This window comes from Balaenoptera borealis (genome assembly GCF_965194805.1).
Source record: "Balaenoptera borealis genome assembly, chromosome: 3".
Taxonomy (NCBI): Eukaryota; Metazoa; Chordata; class Mammalia; order Artiodactyla; family Balaenopteridae; genus Balaenoptera; species Balaenoptera borealis.
In genome coordinates, this window is record NC_138866.1 from 178,973,974 (window position 1) to 178,982,146 (window position 8,173).

The window sequence follows — 8,173 nt, forward strand, 5'->3', positions numbered from 1 at the left end:
TGGACAAAGGAATAATCTCCAAAATATATAAACAGCTCATGCAGCTCAATATTAAAAGAACAAACAACCCCATCCAAAACTGGGCAGAAGACCTAGATAGACATTTCTCCAAAGAAGACATACAGATAAGAGGCACATTTAAAGCTGCTCAACTTCACTAATTATTAGAGAAATGCAAATCAAAACTACAATGAGGTATCACCTCACACCAGTCAGAATGGCCATCATCAAAAAATCTACAAACAACAAATGCTGGAGAGGGTGTGGAGAAAAGGGGACCCTCTTGCACTGTTGGTGGGAATGGAAATTAATACAGCCACTATGGAAATAGTATGGAGGTTCCTTAAAAAACTAAAAATAGAATTACCATATGACCCAGCAATCCCACTACTGGACATATACCCAGAGAAAACCATAATTCAAAAAGACACATGCACCCTAATGTTCACTGCAGCACTATTTACAATAGCTAGGTCATGGGAGCAACCTAAATGCCCACTGACAAAAGAATGGATAAAGAAGATGTGGTACATATATACAATGGGATATTACTCAGCCATGAAAAGGAACAAAATTGGGTAATTTATAGAGATGTGGATGGACCTAGAGACTGTCATACAAAGTAAAGTAAGTCAGAAAGAGAAAAACAGATATTGTATATTAACGCATATATGTGGAATCTAGAAAAATGGTACAGATGAACCGGTTTGCAAGGCAGAAACAGAGACACAGATGCAGAGAACAAACATACGGACACCAAGAGGGGAAAGCGGGGGGTAGGGGGGGATGAATTGGGAGATTGGGATTGACATGTATACGCTAATATGTATAAAATAGATAATAAGAAAAAAATATATAGAACAATTTGGTACCCTAAAAAAAAAAGTATCATCATACATGTTTTGGTATGTAATATTCTTTATTATTTCATTCTAATGGCTTTGAAATTTTTTGTATTCTTGAATTAAGTGTTTTTAAACTTCAAATATATGATGTGTTAGATATATTTTTAATATTAACTTTTAAATTAATCTTTACTGAGGTTAAGAATGTTCTATATTATTTCTTTATATTGTTGAGACTTTGTTGATGGTCTAGTAGACAATTACTTGTTATAAGTGTCCCTTGTGCTTGAGTAGAATGTGTATTTTATAGTATAAGTTCCATATATGAGTTTGTTTGTGTTATCAGATAATGGTTCATTAATATTTTTGGCGTCCTTGACCTAAATATTATTGAGGTACTTGTGTTAAAATATTCCATTTTGTTTAAGTTTGTTTCTCTGTTTAACTGTGGCAAGTTCATGTAGTTGAAGGCTATGTTATTAAAGGCATAGAAGATGATTTATAATGACTCCTTTACCCTTAAAATGTTTTTATTGTTCATTTTGTTTTGCTTTCCCTTCTTCTTTGCCTGATCTTAACATCCATATACAGTATTATCACATTGTGTGTGTACAAGCACCTTTTCCCATATCTTTCTCTGTCATCTCTTCACTTTTTTTTTTTAATTAATTAATTTATTTTTTGGCTGTGTTGGGTCTTCGCTTCTGTGCGAGGGCTTTCTCTAGTCGCGGCAAGCGGGGGCCACTCTTCATCGCAGTGCGCGGACCTCTCAGTATTGTGGCCTCTCTTGCTGCGGAGCACAGGCTCCAGACGCACAGGCTCAGTAGTTGTGGCTCACGGGCCTAGTTGCTCTGTGGCATGTGGGATCTTCCCAGACCAGGGCTCGAACCCGTGTCCCCTGCATTAGCAGGCAGATTCTCAACCATTGCGCCACCAGGGAAGCCCCATCTCTTCACTTTTTAAAATAAAAAATAGGCATATGCTTCTTAAAGAGTTGTATCTAAATCTCTTTCCTTGAGTAGGTAAATCTAATTTGTTCACATTTATTGTGATTACTGATACAGTTAAACTCATTTTGTGTTTTCTATGAATCATGTCTCTTTTTTCCCCTCATTTGCCATGATAATGAGTAAGTTTTCTGTCTGCCTTTCATGAGCGGCAACTTCACAATGATGAGTCAGATGTAGATTTATTTTTATATTCTTTGATATGAAGTTTCATGTCACTCTGCAATTCTATAAAATTCTCAGTCATTTTGCCTTTCTCTCACTAGCCTTCTGTTTTCGAGGACCTACCATTAGACTCACGTTGGAGCCTCTACATCCTCCACATCTCTTAACCATTTTTCAGCGCTGCATTCTGTGTAACATCCTCCAATATATATTCCAATTTACCAACTCTCTCTACAATTTTATCTCATCCATCTTTTAAGTTTCTTTTATCCAATGACTCTACTAACATCTAGCATTCTATATGTTCTTATTCACAAATCTTGTTTGTCACAATGTCTTAGTCTATCATTGTGATTTTACTTTCTTATTGTCCCGTACATTTTCGAAGCCCTGTATTCTCTTTCAGATTTTTCTCTTTTTTCAGGTCCTTGGGATGTTAATCCTCTTGTCTGTTTGCAAGGTGGCTGTATCTGAGGGAGTCCCTGGTTCTTTGGGTTATGGAAATATCCCAACGGAGTGGTTTTACATATGCTTCTGTCAGCTGCCCCAGGAATTTCCCTGATCCTGTACCTGTTAAATGTCAATGTCTCACCTGAACTGTCAGGTCACATAAATTCAGACTCCACAAATGCATATGCCATATGTTTGGGATTTCAACTCTTAAGGTATTTTATAGTTTTATCCAAAGTCTTAAGTAAAGGCAAATTTTTTGACTCTCTAAAAATTATAGTCTAGTTATAGTCTCTCTAGTTATAGTTATATAGAATATATAGTTATATATTCACAAAGGGGTACCAGTTATAAGATTATTGAAGGGATATCATGTCCAGCTCATTGCCTTGGGTGGGTTTAAAGCAGTATCATCTAATCCCACATTGTCATTAAGACCTCAGACGCAGAACTTTAAAGCCTGTTTCTATGTTCAGTACTCCCATGGATCATAGCAGCTTTCTCAGTTTGTGAGACTAGTAACTTGATTTCCATTTCTTCTTAATATGTAACACATGGGATTTTTAATTCTTTTTTGAGCTTGATATGTACAGAAAGTAATTATGGTTACTATATTTTATTCACCATTTCCATGTGTTTAGAGTGAGGGGTATCAGAGTTAGATAAGTATACCTTATTTTAAATTCTTATTTCTTAACATGTTTATACACTGTATTGTGCCTTACTTTTTTCACCTAACAACTAATCTTGTGATTATTCTCTATCAATAATCATAATTTGTTTTTGTCTTTTTAATGGCTGCCTAGTATTCCATTGTATTTATGCAGAATAATTCACGTAACCAGACTATTTCCCATAACATTTTTAAACTAACAAAAGAATGTTCTCACTGCACAAAATGTGGAAACAATAGTCTATGTTGATGCTTATGTTTCTAGTTCTTTTTCTTTCATATATATTGAATTTATATGTAAACTTATTATATGATTCGGTAACCTGAACTATTATTTTAAAATAGTGAATACATTTTATATCTTTAAATATTCTTTAGTAACTACTATGATTATATAGTAGTGCATTTTAGGGATACATAAAAATTTATTTTACCATATCACATTTGGATATTTAAGTTGTTCCAAACTATTCACTAACATAAATAATGTCATAATGCACATTATTACATATTAATATTTTTATGTCTCTTATTATCATTGCTGACTTAGGATTAATTACTACAAATGGACTAATCAGTTCCAAGGTATAAATATTTTATGACTTTTGATACATATTGTGAAATTGCCTTCCAAAATTGTATTCCAAGTTGCCTAAAATTCCTCCAAAGGAGTATAAATGCCTATTTCCTCATATCTTCTTCAATGTTTTCACATTTTAAAATTTTTGCAAAAACGGTGGGCAAAACATTGGCATTTCGTTGTTTTAATTTACATTTCTTTAGTGAAACTAGGAATCTTTTCATATGTTTACTTTTTATTTCTTCTGTGAATTGCCTGTTTATACTTTTGCCCATTCTTCTACTGGAATATTTTTTTCTTTGTCATATTCATCATCTGGTTGCCTATAATACACCATATATTCTGGAAGGGTACATAGGTATTTCATTATGAACCGTTGCATACCTTAAAGTATCTATTTTTATCATGTGTGATTGACAGCTTGCTTGATATAGAATTCTTAGATCCCATAGTGAAGCAGGAAAAGTTCACCCAGACTTGGGTTTTCCCACTTGTTAGGCAAATGTGTGTTCCTTGAATTCCCTCATGGTACACCCATTTGCAGTTATAATCTTCCACCGAGTCTTAAACTGCCAGGCTAATTTATATAATTTTCAATTCAGTCATCACTCAGCCTGTATAACTATGGATAAAGCCTGCAGTATGGGAGCCTGAAGCAGAGGAATCACCTCTGAGCAGTTTTTCCTCCATGATTATTACGAAGCAAAACTGTTGAGATGCTGCACAAATTTTTGCCTGGGTCTTTATGGTGTCACTTCTCACATTACCCACATGGTATTTGTCTACCTATGTCATGATGCCCTCATGCACAGATGACTTTCACCATGGAAACCCAGGAGTCTCCACACAGGAGTGGCAGAAGGCAACTTATCCAAAGTAGTAGATGAGACTTCACATCTTACATTCTGTGATATCAGCTTGTCCCCCATGTCAGTGGGCATTAGTGGGGCTCTGCTATGACTTTCTTCTCCTTACTCACCCTACTACTGTACTGTTTTCTCTAGAGGCTGACAGGTCTTTTAAAATCTTGCTCAATGGAGTCCCACTAGCACAACATCTCACAAAAAAATCCTAGACGTTTTGAACATAAGGCTGACACCTTTCTCATTTTCCCAAATTAGATGCAGGTTTTAATTCTTCTTCCTTCCTTTGGTCATTTGCTTGGAGATTTGAGAGGACGGAGCAAGAACTGTTAATTTTATCATCTCACCAAGAAGTTCAGTCTTTGATTTCTTCACGTCAATCGGTGTGGTCACGTAGTGTGATTTTCAAACTTGGACGGTAATGGAAATTACCAGGGGTGATTGTGTACAAGGTAGATGCCAGCCCCTCACTTCCAGACATTCAAATTCAGTAACTCTGAGACGTGCCCATAATCTATATTTCTGATAGGCAACACCCCCTCCAGGTGATTCTCATATAGGTCCTACCATAGTTTGAGAAAACCCAATGTAAGGAAAATTTTAAAAAACTAAACCAGTGGTTTTCCAAGTGTGACCTGTAGACGGGTAAATAAGGTCTACAGATCAGCTTCACCTGAGAACTTGGTGGGAAAGTAAATTTTGGGACCACAACCCAGACCTACTAAATGAGAAACAGGGGGGGTGGTGCCCAGCAATCTGTATTTTAACAAGCCCTCCAGGGGTTTCTGATGCATGCTCAAGTTTGAGAATTACGGAACCAGTGGGTGAGCCAGAAATCCCATGTTCTAACCTGAGACTTGCCTCTAGCTATAGCTCAGTGACCAGGGGAAAGTTATTCACCTTCTCTGGATTTCAACTTCCCACTACAATGTAAGGATGAGAGGTCAAATATCTCCAAGGATCTTTTAAGGCTTAATCTCAAACTATTTTATAATACCTTCCATGTTTTGTTGTACTTTTTTTCATGAAATAAATTACATTTGGTTGAGCCTTGAGCACTATTATTTATATTCCGTAGGGATGCCCCAGCATCCAACAGCAACTATTTCCATGGAGCTAATCAATCAAGCCCAGAACAATTCAAAATATATGCATATATGTTAACAATAATCCTGAGTGTGGATTGCATATAAATCCATGGGCAATGGTTGTTTGTTGTTTTTCTTTCTTCTTTTCTTTTCTTTTTTTTTTAACATAAAAAGGCTGGGCTCCATGGGCATGTGGTTTTCTTCATCTCATTTTCTTCATCTGGCTCATTTGATCTTAATTACTAGGGCTAGTTCTTGAATTGCAGCAGCTTGTTCTAAGTAGCATATGGCAGACGGTGCTAAGCACAGGCAGCAGACAATGTGTTACTAAAAGGAGAAGAAATTTTCCTTTACATAAGAAGCCATATGCAGTCCAAATTTATCCATACTGTATCACTGAAATGTGTATGTATTTTAAAACTTCATCTATGATTTTTCACAGGTATTGGTTTCATCGTTTGCATATTCAACATAAGACCTGCAGAGATTTTAAGAGTCCGTTTCAAAACACTCTCAGACTGTTCCTATCAGTAACTTCAGGGACCACCATCCATTGCCTCCTCTTGCAAAGTTTCGCTGAAAACCTAACACCTCTTAGGGCATCCTTCTCCCCACAGCATTCTCAGTTTTCAGGTCTCAAAAGGACTTGATGTCAAGGTGCTCTTTCTGTGAAAGCAGCACAGCTGTGAAAGTTGTCACACTCCTGCTTTATGAGACAGGAAAGCAAAGAGTCTGCTCTTTTTCTCTGTCCTGGCTCCTTTGTCTCTCTCAGTGAGACACAGTGAACCTCTGGAGCTTCTCCCTTCTATGCCTTAGAGCACACCTGTGAAGCATCAAAGCCTCAGAACATGGCAGGGTGCCAGCCATCTGGATGTGGCCTTCTGCAAATGGTCTTCATCACCACACTTCTCCTTGGAAATCTTGTCTTGAGCACTGCATCCCTATTCGCCTCACCTGGCTTCATTTGCTGTCACCCTACTTCAGCACCAGACCTCTGAGAGCACCCATTACACACTCGGTCTTTACCGAGATTCTTTTTCTTTTACAGCAACTGCTCTGGCTCATCATCATCCTTGGAGCTTCATATTCCCAACTGTGGCACCTCCGAAATCTAACTGCTTGGCACTGTGTCTCTGACATCACAGTCTGTTGCCATGGCAAGTGCCACCAATTCAGCACGATGACTTCCCTGCCAGAAGGAGAGGATGCACTGAGAGAGAGACAACATTTGTTTAAGCATAAATATCTTTGATATTTAGCAAAGAGGCAAGAGACTATATGGAAGACAACAGAGGAAGCAAAAATTCCAATTTATAGGGTGCTTAGCTTTCAGGGTTCCTCTTTGGTACAAGTCAGGTGCTCAGCTTTCTTGAGCTCTTCACATTATACCAGAATTTCAAGGTGATTATTTCTTCGACTTTCAGGTTCACTGGGGATAACATTGGAGTTTGAAAGCATTTAGAGTTCGAAAATGCCACATCTGCTTTTTCATGTTGCCATCAGATGATTATCTTGGTAGAAAGATGAGCAGCAGCCATTCTAAATAGAATTGCTCATCTCAGCAAAGCCTTTCCAAGGAAGCCAGTTCACAGACAATTTAAGCTAGTTTCTCCCTCTGCAATTCTGCTCAGACTCAGACCCCTATCTCTGCTGGGTATGAACTCTCCTAATAATGTCTACTGTTGAATTTACAGAGTTTCCGTGAACAGTTTTTCCAAGGGCCTTGCCAAACTCAGAATCTGCTCTCATACTTGGATGTAACTATGAAATGGAAACTTGAGAACATTGTGTTTGGAAAACTACAAAAGTTACAGTCTATTTTTTACTGTTACCTAATGGTGACTTGTAATTTGCTACTTAGGATTCTGAAGAAAAGAGCAAATTTGAAAGAAAATGTCTAACTCTCCTAGTCCCTTTTTGATTCCTATTAAAATGGAATTTTTAAAGGGGGTCAAAACTGTATTATTTGCTGGATACTCAACACTCCAGATCCATGCCAAAAACTTTGAAAAATTTCCACAAGTGGAACGACATCAAAGACCAGGAGTATTCTGATCCTCTACTGCCTGCACGAGAAATAACAACTCTCCTGCGAGGCCATACAGCGTAACTCCACTCATACCCCTGAAGTAAAACAGGCAAAGACTGTACACGGATGTGGTTTATCGATCAATTACGGAGTTCCTCTTGGTCTCAGCAGGCCTGGGAAATGCACCAGGCACCAGAGGACATACCTAACAGGAAACCCCAAGTAATGCTTCCTCAATTTTCATTTGTATTAAAGGAAAATTATAGGGGACATGAATGAGGCAAGAGGGTTGGGTGAAGCCTCTTGGCTGCCATGTCAAATATAGAAAATAAAAGTATGAGTGGAGAAGGGGAGCTTTGGGTTGCAAATCTCTTCTGTTCTTACTCCTCACGTTTCTTCACAAGTTGTTTGGCTATCTGAACTATCACACAACATGACAATAAACCCACAGCTCCTCTCTCCCTTGGTCTACT